Source organism: Dendrobates tinctorius, unplaced genomic scaffold, assembly GCF_039654945.1.
Source record: "Dendrobates tinctorius isolate UK_male_01 unplaced genomic scaffold, ASM3965494v1 ptg000082l, whole genome shotgun sequence".
Classification (NCBI taxonomy): Eukaryota; Metazoa; Chordata; class Amphibia; order Anura; family Dendrobatidae; genus Dendrobates; species Dendrobates tinctorius.
The window spans coordinates 7279026-7303356 of NW_027361750.1; the positions used below are offsets into that span (position 1 = coordinate 7279026).

General features: G+C 43.2%; 1 protein-coding gene across 2 annotated transcripts in view; it reads left to right on the forward strand.

Moving 5' to 3' along the window:
- CUNH8orf34 (chromosome unknown C8orf34 homolog) overlaps window positions 1-24331 on the forward strand; it is a 967955-nt gene that overhangs the window by 885509 nt on the left and 58115 nt on the right. For both annotated transcript variants that reach the window (XM_073583858.1, XM_073583859.1), the window contains exon 16: window positions 22767-22920. The gene's annotated coding sequence lies outside the window, so the exon portion shown is untranslated. The remainder of the gene's footprint in view (window positions 1-22766; window positions 22921-24331) is intronic.

A 24331-nucleotide genomic window follows, 5' to 3' on the forward strand; every position in this document is an offset into this window, starting at 1 on the left:
TCGACGTGCATGTGAAATTGTAGCATGCTGTGATTGTACGTGTATATCGTCCAGGACTCTCTAATGCAAACCTATGGATGTGAGAAAAACTCGGACACCACACAGACCATTCATCTAGCTTGTGACTAATACGCACACATTTTCCTCATTTCAGCCCATTGAGCCATTGAATTCAATGGGGAAATTCAGAGAGAAATATGAAGTAATACGCATGTCATACAGATACATAGGTGCGAGAAAATCACATCATCGCATTCCAAACGCATTACACACAGATGACCATACGGAGAACTCTGGTGCGACTCTCAGCAGTGAGTCTTGGACCGATTTTCCATACGTTTAGTGTGACCCCGGCCTAACTCTTGCTGGACCAAAGGGAAAAAACAATATTTAAGTTACTGCAGAACTAGAGCTGCCACGAATCTCATAATTAATTGTGACAATTGATATAATGGGGACCATCAAGTTTTAGATCTGGTGTTTTTCTTGATAAAAAAATAGCGCCGCAGCCTACACTATTCTTGCATAAAGATAATCTGAGACTTCGAAGCCAAAACTAATGTGAACAGATCTTGTTTTAGAGCTTCTGTTTAGATTTTTGTAGATAGAAAAAGCTGACAAGAGAGCAATTATCTTAGCGCTGTGTATTTCTAGCTTATATCCCACGTTCTCTGCCTTATTGTAAAGCAGAATGGTTAATCCTACATCTGTTTTCTATATCCTTGTTTATTTCTTTGCAGTAGCGATGTAGACGTCTGTATTCCCTCTATGCACATGCTATTCCCTCCCTTTAATTATCTGGTTAGAGCCGACCATGTGTTGTGAAGGTAACGGTGTATTTCAGTTGGATATATTTAGAAGTGACATCATAACTTTATTAAGAGTGTAACTTAATCCTGTTCTCCACAAGAACACAGACCTTTATTTATTAAGGAGAAATACTACAGCCTTCTCGTTTCAGGTCGCAAAATTACATGAACCAGGTGTGTCGTTAAGAAACCTCAATGTGAAATGATGCTTTACTTTTATCATATGTAACAAATATAATCTGGCATCACATAACATATAGCATACCTCCAGCAAGAAATTATAATTTGACAGTTCCTATAACTCTTATGTAGTAACTGGATGCAGTCTTGCCCTTGTAAGCTCAAATGATTGCAAATAATTGTATTCCAGACTTTTCTAATTTTGACTTAACTGTATATACTCGTGTATAAGCCGAGTTTTTCAGCCACTTTTTTGGGCTGAAAAAGACCGTCTTGGCTTATACACAAGTCATACACCCAGAAGGGGTGCAGGAGACATGATACTCACCCTCCTGGCGTCTGCATATCAAGCTCTGCTACATCTCAGTCTCGGCGTCTGCATCTCCCTTCCTGTTTTCTTCCTGTGCGATCATGTGTCACCGCTCATTAAAGTCATGAATATGGACAAGTCTCCACTCCCATAGGGGTGGAGCCGTATATTCATCCAGGAGAGTGAGTAGGACTGGGAGAGAGTGAGCCATGCCATATTCACCTGTCCCCGTTCCACCTCTGCGCTGTCTCCTGGGTCCTCTGGTTGTGATGTTCAGGTCAGAGGGTGTGATGATGTGATTAGTGCGCACCCTCTGCCTGAACAGTCACTGCAGAGCCGGTGACACTGAGGAGCTGCGTGCAGCAAGGAGAGGTGAGTATGTAATTTTTTTTTAAATCGCAGCAGCATTATAAGGGGTATATATTAATATGGAGCATGTTATGGGCCACCATTAACTTTTGTGCAGCATTATATGGGGCATATATTAATAAGGAGCATGTTATGGGCCACCATCAACATTTGTGCAGCATTATATGGGGCATATATTATTATGGAGCATCTTATGGGGCCACCATTAACCTTTGTGCAGCATTATGTGGGGTGTTGATTAATATGGAGCATGTTATGGGGCCATCATTAACCTTTGTGCAGCATTATATGGGGCATATAGTAATATGAAGCATCTTATGGGGCCACCACTAACCTTTCTGCAGCATTATATGGGGCATATTTTAATATGGCGCATCTTATGGGGCCACCATTTTACTTTTATTAGTATCTATTTTTATTTTTGAAATTTACCAGTAGCTGCTGCATTTCCCACTCTCGGCTTATACTCGAGTCGATAAGTTTTCCCAGTTTTTTGTGGCAAAATTAGGTGGCCTCGGCTAATACTCGGGTCGGCTTATACTCAAGTATACACAGTAATTTCTTACTGTTAACCACAGTAACTCTTATAGAGCAGATATTTTGATCTTAAAGGGGTTGTCCACTACTCGGTCAACCCCTTCTCAACCCCTATGGTTCTCCCTTTTAAAACAAGAACACTTAGGCTGGAGTCACACACAACGTATAAAAATACAGTCCGTTTTACATGGATGAGAATCGCAGAAATATTCCTTGAACAGTGATCAGTATGTCATCCATGTGCAATGCGAGTATGTGATTTTCTCGCATCTAAGCATCTGTGTGACATCTTGGATTTTGTCACCAGCTTGCAAAATGGACATATAATGGATCCATGGCCTCAAATATTGGTGAAAACATATATACAGTCTATATATATATAGATATATATATAAAATATATATGGCAGTGATACACATATATATATCTTTTTATATCTCATACAGAGGTAGATGGCAGAATAGCCGATAATTCAATTGTCGGCATCTGCAAAATCATTGCAGACCCCAACAGGATATAAGCCATGGCTTACATACAGTAAACCATTGCATATCCATTAGATTTATATATGTCCCTCACTAATAATGTTAGTAGTGTGTGTTGCAAAATTTTGGAGCTGTAGGTGTTATATTAAAGGATTAATTCACAAAAAAAACTTGCGTGGGCTCCTGTGCAATTTTCTCCGCCAGAGAGGGCAAGCCAGTGACTGAGGGCAGAAATTAATAGCCTAGAAAGGGACCATTGTTTTTGGACCCCCCCTGGCTAAAAAAATCTGCCCCAGCCTCCCCAGAAAAGGTGCATTTTGCAATTCTGGCACTTAGCCTCTCTCTTCCAATTGCCCTGTAGCGGGTGGCATATGGGGTAATAAGGGGTTAATGTCACTTTGCTGTTGTAAGGTGACATTAAGCCTGTTTAATAATGGAGAGGTGTCAATAAGACACAACTAGTCTGAAAGGGTTAAAAAAACACACAGACATTAAGAATAAAGACTTTTAGTGAACACATTTTTTCCATCTTTATTTAACTCCCAATCCAATCAAAGCCATCGCTCTCCTGCAAAAAAGCCAAAATAAAAAGTAACAATATTCCATACCTATCCGCCGTACAGTCATGTGCCATGCTGCAATCCATCTCATGGGGTTAAATTGTTTACAACCGGGCTAATGCGAACGGCATTGCTGTAAGCCACGGAGGAATGAAGGAAAAGCTGCCTGCGAAGCCTCCCCGCCTGACCGTAGATGAACTCATTAGCGTGGGAACATTTCTGAACATTTTCCCATGCTGTCAGTTCACCGCTGGTCAGGCGGGGAGTCAGCGCAGCCTAAGTGACGTAAAAAAACGGATGACGGGAGCTGCCCATTGGTCCAAGTGCTATGCAATTTTTTCTGTCATAGCACTCGTCCATATTTCTCTCTAGTGTGACTACAGCCATATACTCACCGATGTTCCAGCGATGTCGGCACTGTCTCTCCTGGTGATCTTGTGACATCACTTGATCAGTGTGGCCAATCAACGGCTACCTCCCCGCCTTCAGACAAATTACTTACATCCGGAGGAAGTAAGTGCCACTGCTCTCTCTCTTCCTTTGGATGTATGTGATACGTCTGAAGGTGGGGAGAGGGAAGCAGACACTGATTGGCCCCAGAGATTGTGTGACGTGACACTGTTACGCGATCACCGGGAGAGACAGTGCCGACATCGCTGGAACATCGCCAAGACCAGAGATGAGTTTAAGTACTTTATTTTTAAAAGGGGGAAAAAGATTAAGAAGGAATTTTCTGAGTAGTGGACAACTTATTTAAAGCTAATACTGTGTTTTTATACCTAAAGTGGGTAATACACAAATCGGAGCTGTTGGCTAATGGCTCATTTAGATAATATTTACCCTAAATGTATCCTTGATTCATGCTGCTCAAACCACTAGATGCATATGTGGTGCCCCTGAGGCTCGGTTGCCACAGAGGTACTGCACCTTCTCCTAAGGTGTAGTGCCCCAGTGCCCCACCATCCAGATAAGGTGGGAACTCCTTTCCACACTCCATCACTCGCACCCCACACAACAGGGTAGTTCTGCACAACCACATTGCGGCTCAGTGCTTAGAGAGTAGCAGAGCACCTTTGGTGGTTCCCTGCTTGGAACACTGGATGTGCTGGGAGGTGGGTGGAGTTTAGATACATAAAAGAGTGGGAAAGTGTAGGATGACAGGTCAGTCTGACAGAAGGTCAGACGGGTAGGAAGTCACTCAGACAGGAGTGAGGATCCCTGGAAGAAGGGATGGAGGAAGGAGTGCTGCAGCTGCCTCAGTGATCTGAGCCAGCTGGCACGGGAAAGGAAAAGAAGGAGAAGGACGTAGAACTGAAACCTAAGCTTCCATAAGAGAGAGAAAGACAAGTACGGAATGAAGGAGTAGAGAGAACAGAGAGGACGTGGGTTGGAAGAGGAACCCTGCATATAGGTTCTCAGCGCAAGGCCGGGGCCCGGTCCCCGAGGTTGTATGGATACTTATGGTTCGGCAGCAGACACCAGTGGAGTAATTGGCTGTAAATGCATTACTCCCATCTAAGACTTGGGGCACAACAGCAATCGGATAGAGAGCCGGTACTCAGGAGAAGGGAGTCCCCGAAGCAGGCTACAGCTGTCTGCTGTACAAATAGAGTTCTTGGGAACATCTGTTAGGAGGAACTCCAGAGTACCTCGGTACTGGAGATCTTCACACTTAAAGGCGCTATAGAGGAGACGTTCAGGAAAGGCACATAAGTTGGTGGAGTGTTGGATTGGAGCTTTCCATCTTGCCTGGAGGTTGACTGAGTCCCTGACCCGGAGGACACGGCACAGAAGCGGGCATTACTGACTGTGCAGATTCCTCCATGCAGATCTCCTCTAGAGCAGTGATGTTTTTGGCTTTTCGCTTGGCAACACGGACTTTCAACTCCCTCCAAAGGTTTTCTATAGGGTTGAGATCTGGAGACTGGCTAGGCCACTCCAGGACCTTGAAATGCTTCTTACGAAGCCACTCCTTCGTTGCCCTGGCGGTGTGCTTTGGATCATTGTCATGTTGAAAGACCCAGCCACGTTTCATCTTCAATGCCCTTGCTGATGGAAGGAGGTTTGCACTCAAAATCTCACGATACATGGCCCCATTCATTCTTTCATGTACCCGGATCAGTCGTCCTGGCCCCTTTGCAGAGAAACAGCCCCAAAGCATGATGTTTCCACCACCATGCTTTACAGTAGGTATGGTGTTTGATGGATGCAACTCAGTATTCTTTTTCCTCCAAACACGACAAGTTGTGTTTCTACCAAACAGTTCCAGTTTGGTTTCATCAGACCATAGGACATTCTCCCCAAACTCCTCTGGATCATCCAAATGCTCTCTAGCAAACTTCAGATGGGCCCGGACATGTACAGGCTTAAGCAGTGGGACACGTCTGGCACTGCAGGATCTGAGTCCATGGTGGCGTAGTGTGTTACTTATGGTAGGCCTTGTTACATTGGTCCCAGCTCTCTGCAGTTCATTCACTAGGTCCCCCCGCGTGGTTCTGGGATTTTTGCTCACCGTTCTTGTGATCATTCTGACCCCACGGGGTGGGATTTTGCGTGGAGCACCAGATCGAGGGAGATTATCAGTGGTCTTGTATGTCTTCCATTTTCTAATTATTGCTCCCACAGTTGATTTCTTCACTCCAAGCTGGTTGGCTATTGCAGATTTAGTCTTCCCAGCCTGGTGCAGGGCTACAATTTTGTTTCTGGTGTCCTTTGACAGCTCTTTGGTCTTCACCATAGTGGAGTTTGGAGTCAGACTGTTTGAGGGTGTGCACAGGTGTCTTTTTATACTGATAACAAGTTTAAACAGGTGCCATTACTACAGGTAATGAGTGGAGGAAAGAGGAGACTCTTAAAGAAGAAGTTACAGGTCTGTGAGAGCCAGAAATCTTGATTGCTTGTTTCTGACCAAATACTTATTTTCCACCATAATATGCAAATAAAATGAAAAAAAAAGAGACAATGTGATTTTCTGGATTTTTTTTTCTCAGTTTGTCTCCCATAGTTGAGGTCTACCTATGATGTAAATTACAGACACCTCTCATCTTTTTAAGTGGTGGAACTTGCACTATTGCTGACTGACTAAATACTTTTTTTCCCCACTGTATGTTTTTTCTTTGAAACATGCTGGAATTTCAGAGAAAACATAGTTTGAAGAACCAGCCGTGACCATTGGAACAGATGAGACTAGTCCATGCCGCCCTGCAGCAGATTTTCCCCACACCACTCCTGTTGATTAACAGGTTTCTTAATTTGAAAGAGACTGGTTAAACACCTGGAAAGGCACTGAAGGTAGCAGGTAGCAGGCCATTCGTGACACCAAACTAGTCTTGTCTCGTGCTATAGTCCCTGACCAAATCTTCTAATTTTTTCTATTCTTTGGAACGCTGCCGCCAGGTTCTGATTCATGCTGTCCTCGGTTTTAGGCAGCATAAATCGAGTAACAGGTTCCCAGTAACAACTTCACCATAAACATGCATGCTCAAGTCAAAGGTGAAATAAGCCACAGTCTTTTAAGCCTCATTTACATGTCTGTGTTTCACATACATGTTCTTCTAACCCTATGCTTTTCATGGATAGAACACATGGCTATTATAATCTATGGGACAGTTCATGTTTCTGCAACCACCTCAAGTTAAAAAAGACATGTTCAATTTTGATCTGAGTCATGGATCAAAATTTGCTATTCGAGTCTATTGGTCCACGAAAACCGCAGACAGTGCACTGATAGCATCCCAGCTGAATGTTAGCACTATCTATTTTTCCTTGACTGGTAGAAGAAGCTTGAGAAACTTCTATCTTTTGTTTTGCAAGTGAGAAAACCTGCTGAAACACTGGTGGGTAAAACAGACGCACTAACCAAAGACAGAGAAAATTGTGATCTGAAGTACTAATAAAAAATGGTCCTTGTTTTGTAAGAGAAAAAAAATTAAATGTCCCAATGAAGCATTATACTTGTCATATAATTATAATCCCAAGGGGCTGGTGAATGTGTTTGTTTCAATCTAAAGCATCAATCAGATTTTCTCCAACATCAGTCATCACAGGACAATTGGAAGACATGTTATATACTGTAGTCACATAAGTTGAAAAAGACCTAGGTTCATCAAGTTCAACCTTTCTCCACCAAATGTTCATTTTTGCACTAAATTTTGTATAATCCACATTGTTATGTGTATTGATGAAATCTTTCAGGCATTTTTTAAAAGTGCCTGTTATAGTGTCTGCCATTACTACCTCCTGTGGTAGGGCATTCCACATTATCACTGCTCTAATTGTAAAGAATCTTTTCCCATTTAGCTGCCGGAATCACCTTTCTTCCACCTGTAATGAGTTCCCTCTGGTCCTCAGTATGGTTTTTGGAAGGAATAAGCCATGTCCCAGTCCTTTGTACTGACCACACATATATTTATACATTTAAATGAGATCTCCTCTGAGGCGTCTTTTTTCTAAGCTAATCAAGCCCAACTTTTCCAACCTCTCATCATATGATAGGCCTTCAATCCCTTGTAACAGTCTAGTTGCTGTCTTTGAACTGACTCTAACTTCTGAATATCCTTTATAAAATGTGGAGCCCAAAATTTGATCCCATGTTCTAGATGTGGCCTTATCAGTGATTTATAGAGGGGTAACAATACGTTGAGATCGCAAGATTTTATCTCTCTTTTTATATATCCTAAAATTTTGTTTGCTTTTGCGACTGCTGCTTGACATTGTTTATTACAAAAAATGCAGAGGGCACCATCAAATAAATAGAGCTAGTTAATAGGGATCCGACCACAGTATGTCCAAACCACATGTATATCATAGAAGAAAGCTAAGGAGACATACACCAAAAGCAGGGATCACCATAGAAAAATTATCAATTTTATTGCATAGGATACACAAAAACACAAAACCATATTAAAAGCATTTAAAAGAACAACGGTTATTTTCACATAACCGTATAACCATAAAAAGAAGCCACAGCACTTTGATATCGGCAATCTCATATATCCCAATATGGAACAATTAGATTTATTATTAGTTATAGCACTGCTTTAACAACCAACGACAAGCTAGTAAGGAGTTAGATTACTAATAGTTATAAATAGCGGCGATCTATTATTCATCAGCATACAGCAACTGATTTGGTGATAATTATAGCGCAGATAGGTCTATCCAATATTATCATATACCAATGACATAGGAGTGGACAAGCTCAAGTTTACAACAGCCTAGCAGACTTATTTCACCAGCTGAAGCAAAAATCATATAGATATAAATGGTTAAGTTTACCACATGAAGATGCCGCGTTGAAAAAATGTCCAGAAGTACATATCAGAGAGGTGGGATACCGCTCATTCACCAAAATCAAAAACCCATGTCAAAAATGCAGTTTTTTTGTTTTTTGGAAAAACCACCACATTTGTGCAGTACTAATGTGAACTGAAGCAAATATTTATAGTTCCAAAAAGGATGATTATTTAGCACATGTGAATAGATATCATAGTCAATGACTATCAGTTTGAAACTGTTTATAAACATGAAGTAATTTCAATTCACATTTAAACCAATAAAGGCATATGCCCATAGGCCAATAACTCCATCTATTGTGACCCAATCAAAGTTGGTCAAATAGGTAAATTAAGGTGTCTGCGGTCCAATAGCCCGCATAAAGGACGCTCCAGGTGCTGGCGTCTACTCCCTCAAGCAGAGGCCACAAGGACGTATAGGCTGAACTGGTAATGTCAAAACACCTCTAGCACTCAGAACAATATCAAAAACGAAGTTGCTTCCAGAAATATATTCATTTATTTCATCTTTTTATTTAATCTCTTTATGCACTGGGAATTCACAGCCAATATATAAACTTGTACAGCAGAGTATTAAAGCCCCAGCAGAGTATTAAAGCCCTTAGGGGCTATATAGCGATAGTACAGAGCAGAAGAAGGAGTAGTGACTCACAATGATTTTCATTACTACGCCTGTGCAGTAGTATTGGAAGGTCCTGTCTCACTCCTTTAGAATGTGATTATGTGACCTATTTTGGCAGGTCCTACAACTGAAATATAGCGCTACTTAGACCATTATAGCCATAAAGAAAAGCCACAACACTTTGATTCTGGTAATCTCATATATCCCAATATGGAACAATTAGATTATTGTTAGTTATTGCACTGCTTTAACAACCAACGATAACCTAGTAGGTATAAAAAAATTTAGATCAATGATAGTTGTAAATGGCGGCGATCTAGTATACACCAACATACAGCAGTTGATTTGCTGGTAATTATAACGCAGATAGGTCTATCCAATATTACCATATAATAATGATCAAGAAGTGAGCAAGCTCAAATTTACAACAGCCTAGTGGATTTATGCACCAAAAAATCATATAGATATAAATGGTTAAGTCTACCACATGAAGATACCACGTTGGAAAGACTATCCAAAAAGGGGATATCAGGGAGGCGGGATACCGCTCATTCACCAAAATCAAAGACCCATATCAAGAGTGGGTTTTCTGAGAAACCACCACATTTGTGCAATGTTAATGTGAACTGAAGCAGTTGTTTATAGTTCCAAAAAGGATGTTATTTAGCACATGTGAATAAATATCATAGTCAATGACCATCAATTTAAAGCGGTTTATAAAAATGAAATAATTTCAATTCACATTTAAACCAATAAAGGCATATGTCCATAGACCAATAGCTCCATCTATTATAAGCCAACCAAAGTTGGTCAAATAGGCAAATTGAGGTGTCTGCGGTCCAATAGCCCTATGAAAAAATGAGGTACATTTAAATTGGTATTCAAGATGAAATTTAGAACTTCAGATGCCATATTGAGTTACCAAGATAAATACATCCTGAAAATCATGTACCTTTTTTATTTTTATTATTCAGCAGGGGGAGATATTCACTCCCTCTAAAGGGTATAAATATCAATTACTAGGTCCCCTAAAGAGTCCCAATAGTTCGAGGCATTAGTTCAAGATGTAAGGCAGAATACTATTGGTCTGCATATTAAAGCATAAATGTACCAGATTAAAGTATCCAAAGGGGACAATCAATACCATAAAAAGATGTGTTTTTAGTTCAAATTTTAACCCACTAGGGGCTTATGAACACCAGCTAATGAGTCCATCTATTGTTACCAAGTACCAATGGTCAAAATAGGTAGATGACAGTGACCAAATAAACATCCAGAAAATAGGTCGTAATTATGTTCATGCACATAGTGAAATTTGACGCATATGGATGCTACAACAAAGAAGATTCATCCAAAGAATGATGCATTCCCTGGTCACCAAAGATCCAACTGCACCCATTTCAATAAGTAATTCCCACATCTACGACATGTCAGCAGAATATAAGACATTTATTAGCAGTGCACAACTAAAAACTGATGGTATATTCAGATATCCAACAGGAGGCCGACCACAAAATTGGTGTGATCTTCATTCACCAGCGCACAAAGGTGGTTTTAGGGCATGTAGATGTACCATTGGGGCATCATAAAAGGAGAGTAATTTTAGGTGGAGTAATTGCTTGACATTGAGTACTGCTGCTCAGCTTACTTGTAACCAGAATACCCAAGTCCTTCTGTTCTGTAGACCCAAAGTTGTAGTGCATATGCCTTTAAGATGCAGCAGAGCTAGCAGCTGTTATGGAAATATATATGTATATGTATTTCATATAGATCTCACTTGCCTGCTATAGGCTATATACTGCTATATACTCCATATACTCATGTATTCTTATATAGCCATATGCATACAGATACATATTCACAGTTTGAACCTTATAACTAGTTGGTGGAAGTTGACCTGCTACCCAGTCATCTCATGATAGCATTGTCTTCTGACTTGAGAAATATCTAGCAGACATAGGGAATGAGGAAGTAAGGGCAGATTGTCCAGCCGATATTGGAGACTTGCTGACGAGTGCAAGACTCCGGACAGTAAATCACGTGGTGTCTAAGTAACCCCAGGTCGGACACCCATATATGTTCATGTATTTAAACTGACCATTTAGATAAGAATTAAAACCTTTATGTTATTGAGTAACCACTCCTTTCTGTACAGCTAATAAAACCAAGTATATTCAATAAAATTTCCAGAGTTCTGCTGGAATGAGTTGTTGCTAACCAAGTGTAGCTTCCTCTTTTCCTTTGAGCGCTCAATAAGACTCTGTCTAATTAGGACAGGCCACAGCATGCACAGAGATATATATCTATATCAATCAAAATTTCCACATTAATTGACGCCCAACTCGAGGCCGTGGACGAAAACGCACGGTGATCCTGCTGACCGGAGAGGACAGAGGTGCCAGCCAAGGTCTTGGCTCATGGGAACGGAGATTTGCGCAACTCCATAAGTAAGGTAAGAAAATCTAGTTATCTTACCTCATCAGGTTTGCTCAATGTTCACATTTCCCTTTGCAGATGATGTACCTTAGAATTCAGTACATAGAAGTGGTTTAGTTTATTTATGCATAGAGTGATGTGCTTATTGTATTCTGCTTTAAGGAGGTTGTAAAGAGTTAACAAAGCAGTGCTGCTTTCTTTAGATGGCCATAACGTCACATGGCTAGACCACTTGACCAAATACTGAGCAGAAGACATTTTGTGTGCACCAGTGAGTCATATAGAAAAATGAAAAAGCAGGTAGGAAACAGCCAGAACTCCTGTAAAAGAGAAAGCACAGCCTCAACTTCAGAAATCTGTGAGACAAGGACTGTACATATAAGCAGAAGTTGAGACTCAGGAATCACTGCACCATTGTCTATACCGGAAAATAACTGATTGCTGCTTTGGAACTGAACCATCGTTTATCTGGATGTACTTGTGTATTCTTGCAACAAGTAAAGTTTATCGATAGCCTGTCTGGCCTCCCTGTTTTCTGGACTATTGGAGTGCACCACATTACAATACACTACTGGGAGGTTAAAGGGAATCTGTCACCCCATTTTTCGAGTATCACCTGCCAGCACCGCCATCAGGGGTTTATCTAGAGCATTCTGTAAAGCTGTAGATAAGCCCCCGATGTAACCTGAAAGATAAGAAAAATTAGTTAGATTATACTCACCCAGGGGCGGTCCGGGTCCGGTTTTGGTCTGATGGGTGTCGCAGTCCTGTCCGGCGCCTCCTATCTTCTAACGGTGACGTCATCTTCTTTGCTGCCTGTCATGGCTCCTGCGCAGGTGCACTGCTCTGCCCTGTTGAGGGTAGAGCAGTATATATATATAAACTTGGCACACACCAAAGGTTTCTGATGCAGAAAGGTGATTTTTAATTATACAACAGTACATACATACACAGACGTTTCGGTCTAGGACCTTCATCAATGTACGATATATTGTACTGTGAGATTCTTAGTGACTGGGCTTTGTGAGATAGACCAATCCTGTGAGGAGGCACATGAAGCCGTCCCACTGCGTGGTGGTTTGTGGAGTGTGGACGCAGTATCCGCCGCGAATTCCAAGTGCCCATGAGGGTAGAGCAGTGTCCTGCAGTGCGCAGGTGCCGGGAAAGGTCCGGCGCCTGTGCACTGCAGTATTAGTAACATAGTAACATAGTTATTACGGTTGAAGGAAGACTTTAAGTCCATCTAGTTCAACCCATATCCTATCCTAACTTGCCCTAACATGTTGATCCAGAGGAAGTCAAAAAAACCCATGTGGCAAACAGTAAGCTTCACACTGGGGAAAAAAATTCCTTCCCGACTAGAGTTGAGCGATACCGTCCGATACTTCAAAGTATCGGATCGGAATGGATCGGCTGATCTTAAAAAAGTATCGGTATCGCCGATTCCGATACCGGAAGTCCCATTCAAGTCTATGGGACTTCCGGTATCGGAATAAGAAAAACCCTGTTTTTGCCTTGTACAGCCTCTCTGGGGTCTGTACGGGCCTTTCGGGGGGCTGTGCCGGCCTGCCAGGGGGTCTGTGCAGGCTCTGGTGGGCTGTGCCGGCCTGCCGGGGGGCTGTGCCGGCCTGCCGGTGGTCTGTGCAGGCTCCGGGGGGCTGTGCCGGCCTGCCGGGGGGCTGTGCCGGCCTGCCGGTGGTCTGTGCAGGCTCCGGGGGGCTGTGCCGGCCTGCCGGGGGGGCTGTGCAGGCTTCGGGGGTCTGTGCAGGCATCGTCCGATGGGACTACAAGTCCCATCGGGCGATTCCTGCTACCATGACAGTGATTGACACATTAGCCAATGATGGGACAGTAGTAGTCCCATCATCCGGCTAATGTGTTGAATGTAAAAAAAAAAAAAAAAAAAAAAAAATTACATGCTACATACATACTACATATATACATACTACATACATACTACATATATACTACATATATACTACATGCTACATACATACAACATGCATACTACATATATACTACATGCAACATGCATACTACATACATGCTACATTCATACTACATACTACATACATGCTACATTCATACTACATATATACTACATGAAACATACATACAACATATATACTACATGCATGCAACATGCATACTACATATATACTACATGTAACATACATACTACATTGCTGTGTGGGAATTTCCCACGCAGCAATGGCATAAAGTGAGACTAGGGACTTTTTTTTTTTAAGTGGCGGAGGAATACAGTGCGGAAGGATACCTACCTTCCGTCATTGGATTCCTGCAGCCCGTAGAGAACGGCAGCATCAGCTGATGCTGCAGTTCTCTACCCAAGATCGTCGTGGGACACACTAGTGGACTGCTTCGGATCATGGGTGAGTATTTTTGTGGTTTGTTATGTTAATATTTATTCCGTAAAAGACAATGGCTTCGGGGAACAATGTGACAAGTATTGGTAAGTATGTTACTCTATGTTATATGTACTGTATGTCTATGTATGTATTGTATGTAGCATGCATGTAGTATGTATGTAGTATATATGTGGTATGTATGTAGCATGTAGTATGTATGTAGCAAGCATGTAGTATGTATGTAGTATATATGTGGTATGTATGTAGCATGTAGTATGTATGTAGTATGTATGTAGCATGCATGTAGTATGTATGTAGTATGTATGTAGTATGTATGTAGCATGCAGTATGTATGTAGCATGCATGTAGTATATATGTAGTATGTATGTAGCATGTAGTATGTATGTAGCATGCATGTAGTATGTATGTAATATGTATGTAGTATGTATGTGGTATGTATGTAGCATGTAGTATGTATGTAGCATGCATGTAGTATATATGTGTTATGTATGTAGCATGCATGTAGTATGTATGTAGTATGTATGTGGTATGTATGTAGCATGTAGCATGCATGTAGTATGTATGTAGTATATATGTGGTATGTATGTAGCATGTAGTATGTATGTAGCATGCATGTAGTATATATGTGTTATGTATGTAGCATGTAGTATGTATGTAGCATGCATGTAGTATATATGTAGTATGTATGTAGCATGTAGTATGTATGTAGCATGCATGTAGTATATATGTAGTATGTATGTAGCATGTAGTATGTATGTAGCATGCATGTAGTATATATGTAGTATGTATGTAGCATGTAGTATGTATGTAGCATGCATGTAGTATATATGTAGTATGTATGTAGCATGTAGTATGTATGTAGCATGCATGTAGTATATATGTGGTATGTATGTAGCATGTAGTATGTATGTAGCATGCATGTAGTATATATGTGGTATGTATGTAGCATGTAGTATGTATGTAGCATGCATGTAGTATGTATGTAGTATGTATGTAGTATATATATATTTTTTTTTTTTTAACATTTAACACATTAGCCGGATGATGGGACTACTACTGTCCCATCATTGGCTAATGTGTCAATCACTGTCATGGTAGCAGGCATCGCCAGATGGGACTTGTAGTCCCATCGGACGATGCTTGCACAGACCCCCAGACATCAGCACAGCCCCCCGGCAGGCCGGTACAGACCCCCACAGGGTGCACAGACCACCGGCAGGCCGGTACAGACCCCGGGCAGTCCACACAGCCCCCCGGCAGGCCGGCACAGCCCCTCGGCAGGCCGGCAGAGACCCCCGGAAGGCCCGAAATGACGGCGCATCATGATGCGCACACACCGCGCATCATGATGACGTCATTTCGGCTGTCAATCAACTTTGAACTTCCGATTCCGATGCCGACTTCCGATATTGAAAACATATCGGAAGTCGGTATCGGAATTCCGATACAGCAAGTATCGGCCGATACCCGATACTTGCGGTATCGGAATGCTCAACTCTATTCCCGACCCCACACACGGCAATCAGACTAGCTCCCTGGATCAATGCAATATTAAGGAAACTAGTGTATATACCCTGTAATATTATACTTTTCAAGAAAGGCATCCAGTCCCTTCTTAAATTTTAGTAGGGAATCACTCATTACAACATCATACGGCAGAGAGTTCCATAGTCTCACTGCTCTTACAGTAAAGAATCCACGTCTGTGAGTTTGCTTAAACCTTCTTCCCTCCAGACGTAGAGGATGCCCCCTTGTCCCCGTCACAAGTCTAAGAGTAAAAAGATTATTAGAAAGGTCTTTGTACTGTCCCCGCATATATTTATACATTGTAATAAGATCACCCCTAAGCCTTCGATTTTGCAAACTAAATAACCCCAAGTGTAATAACCTGTCTTGGTATTGCAGACCCCCCAGTTCCCAAATAACCTTGGTCGCTCTTCTCTGCACCGGCTCCAGTTCAGCTATGTCTTTCTTATACACTGGAGACCAGAAATGTACACAGTATTCTAAGTGTGGTCGCACTAGTGACTTATATAGAGGTAAAATTATGTTCTCGTCATGAGCATCTATGCCTCTTTTAATGCATCCCATTATTTTATTTGCCTTTGCAGCAGCTGCCTGACACTGGCCACTAAATGTGAGTTTGTCGTCCACCCATACACCCAGGTCTTTTTCAGTGACAGTTTTACCCAGTGTCTAACAATTATGCATATAATTATACATCTTGTTCGTTCTACCCAAGTGAATGACCTTACATTTATCCCCATTAAAGCTCATTTGCCATTTATCAGCCCAAGCTTCTAGTTTACATAAATCCTCCTGTAATATAAAATTGTCCTCCTCTGTATTGATTACCCTGCAGAGTTTAGTGTCATCTGCAAATATTGAAATTCTACTCTCTATGCGCCCTACAAGGTCATTAATAAATATGTTAAAAAGAAGCGGGCCCAAAACGGACCCCTGTGGTACCCCACTGCTAACCGTGACCCAGTCCGAGTGTGCTCCATTAATAACCACCCTTTGTTTCCTATCCCTGAGCCAGCTCTTAACCCACTTGCACATATTTTCCCCTATCCCCATTGTTCTCATTTATGTATCAACCTTTTGTGTGGCACCGTATCAAAAGCTTTTGAAAAGTCCATGTACACCACGTCCACTGCATTCCCTTGGTCCAGTCCAGAACTTACCTCTTCATAAAAGCTTATCAGATTAGTCTGACAGGAACGGCCACTTGTAAACCCATGTTGATATTGGGTCATGAGGTTTTTCTTCTTCAGATACTCCAGTACCCTCCAGGATTTTATCCACAGTTGAGGTTAAACTTACTGGCCTATAATTTCCAAGTTCAGTTTTTGTCCCCTTTTTGAATATTGGCACCACATTTGCTATACGCCAGTCCTGTGGTACAGACCCTGTTATTATGGAATCTTTAAAGATTAAAAATAATCTATCTGTCTTTGACTGTGCTTAATTCCAGCAGTACTCGGGGGTGTATCCCATCCGGGCCCGGGGATTTGTCAATTTTAGTGATTTTTAGACGCCGCCTTACTTCCTGCTGGGTTAAGCAGGTGACATTTAATGGAGAATTTTTATTCCTGATCATGTTATCCGTCATGGGATTTTCTTGTGTAAATACTGTTGAAAAAAAGTCATTTAGCATATTGGCTTTTTCCTCATCCTCATCCACCATTTCACCCAGACTATTTTTAAGGGGACCAAACTAACATTTGTTAGCTTCTTAGTATTTATGTAGTTAAAGAATATTTTGAGATTATTTTTTCTTTCTCTGGCAATGAGTTTCTCTGTCTCAATCTTTGCTGTCTTGATTTGCTTTTTACAGAATTTATTTAATTTTCTGTATTTATTTAATGTCTCACTACTATCTACTTGCTTTAATTCTCTAAATGCTTTCTTTTTGTCACTTATTGCGCCCCTTACAGCTCTACTTAACCATAGTGGTTTCCTCCTATTTCTAGCATGTTTATTCCCATACGGTATATACTATGCACAGGTCCTATTCAGGATGCTAATAAACGTCTCCCATTTTCTTTGTGTATTTTTTTGTCTCAGGATATCGTCCCAGTTAATTGCACCAAGATCATGTTAGGAACGGCAGAACGCACTAAATAAAAATATAAATAAAGTGCGTTCGCCGCTCGGGGTCCACCGTGCAGTAGGTGAAATAACCGCTGCTAGGTGGTGGCAGGAGCAATATGGCGGAATTACACACGGGGTTAAACTCCACCCAGGTGTGCAGAGCAATCTCAGTTAAACTCATGGAGATGCCAAAAATACAAACACAAATAACTGAGCCTGTTTTAGTCACAGAGCTCAGTAAAAAACGCACACACGGTATACGGTCACAGGAGTAGTCCAAGACGGCGGCACTACGTCCGTCTAGACCTACCGTGTGCGTGGCATTGCAACTGCAAATGCAAAGGAGGCTGCTACTGCAGCGCAGCGTGGACACTGCCGCCAAACGACAAAGGCAAGACGCAAGCGCAATGTCGGACGCTAGCAGCTGTTCGGGTTGAAGCAGAGGAGCGCTGGCGCTGAAACTAACTCAGTCCCTATTGACATACGTAATATCAGAGGGAAGGGGTTTCAAATGAGTCTGTCACCAGAATCATGCATCCGTCCTCATACACACAGCAGCAAGTATGACTATACTAGCGCATGGCTTAACAGTCATGCGCGCCTTTTATAGTAGCCAGGACCTTCTGCACGCTTCCAGATCTCTGAGATGGACCAATGAGAACTGGAACGGGACCTGAGCACATGACTCCCGATCTCCAATGGGAGATCGTCCCATGAGCATGCCCAGTCAGAGGACAGAAGGACTTAGCCTCAGGAGAGATTTGCTGCTAGGCAATCTCCTCTGCAATCTCCTCTGCAGTGGAAAAATAGGAGGAGAGTGCAGAATGTGAGGATCTGGATCCCTGCTGAGTAATCGCAGGAATCCGACTCCAAACATTACCCCCCCCCTAAGGCCCCCCTCCCTGAGCCTTACAATCCACCAACTTGTGCCCGTAAGAGGTATAGGCCTCAGACTCGTCCGCAGGCAAGTCTGATGTCCCGGTAGATGACAGAGAGACTGGGGACACGTGGAAGGCCTCAGGGATGGCAAGACCGTCTGGTCTGAGAAGGGACCCATGGGAGACAGCGGGAGCGGAAGTTAAAGTGGAACGCCACCGTGTGTCGGCAGGCGTCTCCGCTCTTTGCTTAAGGAGGCTATTCCGAGCACAAAAGGTGCAGGCCCGAATATATTTTTTAACATACCGAGCCCTGGGCGGCCACCAGTAAGACCCTGCCAGGAGTTTTGTGGTCTGCATATAGCTGCAGTGACCACCCCTCCTGGACTTGTGAGCCTAAGCAAGAACCTTCGGCCGAAGGTGGGGAGGAACAAGGGTCTTACACGGCGGTACAGAATCTGGCCGTTGCGGGGCACAGTTGTTCTGAGACCCTGCGTGTTGACAAATAAGGCCGCAACTGGAGTCTTGTGCCGGACACGCCTGAAGGACGGCGCGAGACACCTCCATGGGCTCTGGGGGTGGAACCTCTGGCTCGGGTAGTTCCAGAGGCTCAAAAAAATTGGGAGCCGGAGTAACCTTCCGTTTGGATTGAGCACGTTCCATACCGCGCTCCGAAAAAGGGAGGTCAATGCGGGTGGAAATGGCAATCAGTTCTTCCAAACTGGCCGGAACCTCTCTAGTGGAGAGAGCATCTTTTACATGCTCCACCATACCTCTCCAAAACACAGGGATGAGGGCTTTATCAGACCACTCCAACTCGGAAGCCAGTGTCCAAAAACGGACAGCATACTGACTAACCGATAGAGCACCCTGACTCAAAGCGAGAAGCTGAAGAGAGGTATCGTGCGTGACCCGTGGACTGAGGAAGACCTGCTTAATAGCTGTTAGAAAGTGAGCAGCGGTCCAGACCTCTGGGTCACCACGCTCCCATAGTGGCATTGCCCACTTCAACGCTTTGCCCGACAGCAGGGAGACAATAAACCCCACCTTGGCCCGTTCCGTAGGGAATCGCTCAGCCAGTAACTCTAGCTAAATGGAGCACTGGCTAATGAAACCCCAACAGGAGGCGCCATCGCCAGAAAATTTATCGGGCAACGGGAGGCGGGTAACTGTCGGCGCGGGGGAGAACGTGGACATACGGGAAACCGCGTCTGTGATTGCCTTTACAGCAGCTTCGGTGGATTGTGCAGCTGAGAGAGCCCTCTCAAGAGTGGCCAGCCGGCCCTCTAGCTGCCGAATACACTGTAAGAGTTGCTGCTGTTCTCTCATCACTAGCCAGACCCTGGCGCTAGTATAATGTTAGGAACGGCGGAACGCAGTAAATAAAAATATAAATAAAGTGCGTTCACCGCTCGGGGTCCACCGTGCAGTAGGTGAAATAACCGCTGCTAGGTGGTGGCAGGAGCAATATGGCGGAATTGCACATGGCGTTAAACTCCACCCAGGTGTGCAGAGCAATCTCAGTTAAACTCACGGAGATGCCAAAAATGCAAACACAAATAACTGAACCTGTTTGAGTCACAGAACTCAGTAAAAATTGCACACACGGTATACGGTCACAGGAGTAGCCCAAGACGGCGGCACTATATCCGTCTAGACCTACCGTGTGCGCGGCGCTGCAACTGCAAACGCAAAGGAGGCTGCTACTGCAGTGTAGCGTGGACACTGCCACCAAGCGACAAAGGCAAGGCGCAAGCGCAATGTCGGACGCTAGCAGCTGTGCGGGTTGAAGCAGAGGAGCGCTGGCACTGAAACTAACTCAGTCCCTATTCACATGCGTAATATCAGAGGGAAGGGGTTTCAAATGAGTCTGTCACCAGAATCATGCATCCGTCCTCATACACACAGCAGCAAGTATGACTATACTAGCGCATGGTGGAACAGCCATGCGCACCTTTTATAGTAGCCGGGACCTTCTGCACGCTTCCAGATCTCTGAGATGGACCAATGAGAACTGGAACGGGACCTGAGCACATGACTCCCGATCTCCAATGGGAGATCGTCCCATGAGCATGCCCAGTCAGAGGACAGAAGGACTTAGCCTCTGGAGAGATTTGCTGCAAGGCAATCTCCTCTGCAATCTCCTCTTCAGTGGAAAAATAGGAGGAGAGTGCAGAATGTGAGGATTTGGATCCCTGCTGTGTAAACGCAGGAATCCGACTCCTAACAGATCATCTCTCATCCGTTGGAAATTCGCCTTCCTGAAGTTTAGTGTCCTTGTAACCCCTCTACTACACATCTTATTAAAGGACACCTGATAACTTATTATTTTGTGATCACTATCACCCAAGTGACCCTCAACCCTTATATTTGATATGCGGTCTGGCCGGTTGGTTAATATTAGGTCTAGTAGTGCCCCCCCTCTTGTTGGGTCCTGAACCAGTTGTGAAAGGTAATTGTCTCTCATAGTTGTCAAAAACCTATTACCTTTGCGGGAACTGCAGGTTTCGGTTCCCCAATGTATTTCAGGGTAGTTGAAGTCCCCCATAATAATGACTTCTCCTTGAGTCGCAGCTTCATCTATTTGCTTTATGAGGATATTCTCTGTTGCTTCCATTATTTTAGGAGACTTATAACAAACCCCTATCAGTAATTTATTATTTTTTCCCCCTCCCCTTATCTCCACCCACTGGGACTCTACATTTTCATTAGATTCATATATATTATCACGCAGGATGGGTTTTAAGGATGATTTTACATATAAACACACACCTCCCCCTCGCTTATTTGTTCGGTCATTTCTGAACAGACTATAGCCCTGTAAATTAACCACCCAGTCATGGCTCTCGTCCAGCCATGTCTCAGATATCCCCACCATGTCATAATTATGTTCTAACAACATTAACTCCAATTCCTCCATTTTGTTGGCGAGGCTTCTGGCATTAGTTTACATGAACTTTATGTATCTCTCTGTACCTCTAATCTTTCTTAAATTATTAACTGTTCTAACCCCACCCCCCATGCCACTCCCACCCCCAATTTCATTATTTGTGCCCAGGTCTCTATCTGCACTGTCTTCCCCTCCTATAAAAAGAATACCCTCCCCCCCATCCCTAGTTTAAACACTCCTCCAACCTTCTAGCCATTTTCTCCCCCAGCACAGCTGCAGCCCATCCCTAGCGTAGAACTTGTAACCAACTGAGAAGTTGGCCCAGTTCTCCAGGAACCCAAACCCCTCCTTCCTACACCAATTCCTGAGCCACTTATTAACCTCCCTAATCTCCCGTTGCCTCTCTGGCTTGGCATGTGGTGCAGGAAGTATTTCCAAAAATACCATCTTGGAGGTCCTTGCTTTAAGCTTGCAGCCTAATTCCCTGAAATCATCTTTAAGGACCTTCCACCTACCTCTAACTTTGTCATTTGTGCCAATGTGCACCATGACCGCTGGATCCTCACCAGCCCCTCCCAGTAATCTGTCAACCCTATCAGCGATGTGTAGAACTTGAGCGCCAGGTAGGCAGCACACCGTTCGACGATCCCTGTCTTTGTGACAGACTGCCCTATATGTTCCCCTAATAATTGAGTCCCCCACTACCAGCACCTGTCTGGCCTGCCCTGCTCTCCTATTTCCCCCCTTACTGGAGTAGACACTCCTCCGGCTTTCAGAGGACATGCCTTGCTGCAGCAGTGCTACTCCTGCACTAACACTCCCCTCATCTGCTAACTTAGCAAACTTATTGGGGTGTGCCAGATCAGGACTAGCCTCCCTGGTGCACTTCCCTCTACCCCGCCTTCTAACTGTCACCCAGCTAGCTGCTTCATTGTCCTGCAGCTCCAATCTAGCATCCCCCCCTCACCTATCCCACTGAGCGTCTGCTCAGTGAGCAGAAGACTCCTTTCCATATTGTCTATGGATCTCTGTGTTGCTAGCTGCACATTTAGATCCAGTATCTGGGCTTCCAAATGCACAATGTGCTCACATCTCGCACAGCAGTATGTCCCCTCGATCGGCTGTTCAAGGATTTCATACATGTGGCAAGACGTACACTGGATGGCATTGGCAATAGTGGAGCACATCCTAATGGGGATTGCACCAGACAAAAAAGATAAGCAAAAATAAATAAAAAGTATTAACAAAATATAACAGTAATTCAGTAATACCTCCCTTGGAAACTCCCTGAATCCAAAGTCGCTGAATCACACACTTACCACAGTTCGCACTTACGCTCAGGTCACACTCAGCTCGTTCACACTCGCTCAGGCAGAAGATTTAAAAGAGATTTTTTTTTCCCCTTTTGCCAGCACACCACCCTGCTGCTCAATGCACTTCCAATAGGGTAGAGCAGTGCGCCTGTGCAGGAGCCACGACAGGCAGCAAAGATGAGGACGTCATCACTACAAGATGGGAGGCGCCGGACCACAACACCCATCAGACCAAGACCAAACCGCCCCCCCGGTGAGTATAATATAACTCATTTTTCTGATCTTTCAGGTTACATCGGGGGCTTATCTACAGCATTACAGAATACTCTAGATAAGCCCCTGATGGCGGTGCCGGCAGCAGATACTCAAAAAATGGGGTGACAGATTCCCTTAAATTAAGTGCACTCTGATGTCACAAACTTTTTTTGCCATGGAGAAATAGTAACATGCACACACCCTATGGTGCGTGATCTTTGGCATAGTATTGCATCTTGGCATTACACTGAGTATTCTTTCATTTAATGTATATGCAGCTATAGGATTACTCCTTCCTATGTGCATTACACTACAGTTATCAACATTAAATCTCATTTGCCAAGTGTTTGCCCATTCAGTCATCTTATCCAGATCGTTTTGAAATATTGTACAGTCAAGGTCAGATTTTAGTATCCTACACTGTTTGGTTTTGTCAGCAAAGACTGACACTTTACTCTCAATCCCTTCCACAATGTCATTAATAAAGTGGTTAAAAAGAATCATTTCTAGCACAGATCCCTGTGGTCCCCACTGCTACCTATATCCCATTTAGATAATGTGCCATTGATGACAACTCTTTGTTTCCTGTAATTTAGCCAATTCCTTACCCATCTCTATATAGTTTCCCCCAGTCCTTCCTTCCATAGGTTCAGTGGTTATGTGGAACAGTGTCAAATGCCTTTGCAAAGTCCACATGAATCACATCAGCCGCATTGCAAACACACAGATTTGCCCTCATCTCCTCATAGAAACCCAACATGTTAGTTAGACAAGACCTATTCTTCATGAGTCCATGCTGGTGGTCAGTTATTATATTACTCTTTGCAATATATCTCTGCTGGTCATCTCTTATGATGCCCTCAAAACTTTGCACACTACTGATGTCAGACCCCCCTCACGAAAGCGGCAGGCCGAAACATGTGTCGGGGTGGAGGCCACTCTGAAGAGGAAGCATGACAATGTAAGTTTTTGCAATAGTTCATTTTTTTGCATTTTATTTTATCATATATTTTTTGTTATTTTGGTGTATAAAATTTCCATGATATTGATAGAAATGTTATTGGATTTTAATCACAATATTTAAGCATTTTTTATTTATATACATGGTTTTATATGATATATGGGCGTTTCCACAGGAAATGATGTCAAAGAAAGGTGTATTGAAAGAGTTTCTAATTGTATTTATATCCTGAATTTGTGATTGTTTTTTATGCCCTGATGAAGTAACTGGTTTTGTCACGAAACGCTTAGGCTTATTAAAGAGGTTTTTTATTATATGGACTGCCGAAGGTGCGTTTTTTTCTGGTCAGCGCGGTTTATTCAGCCCGGCTCTTTTTTCCACTTTGGATTTGTTTCATTAGTTACTATGATGGCACACACCATAAGTAGTAAATACTCACGACATAGTA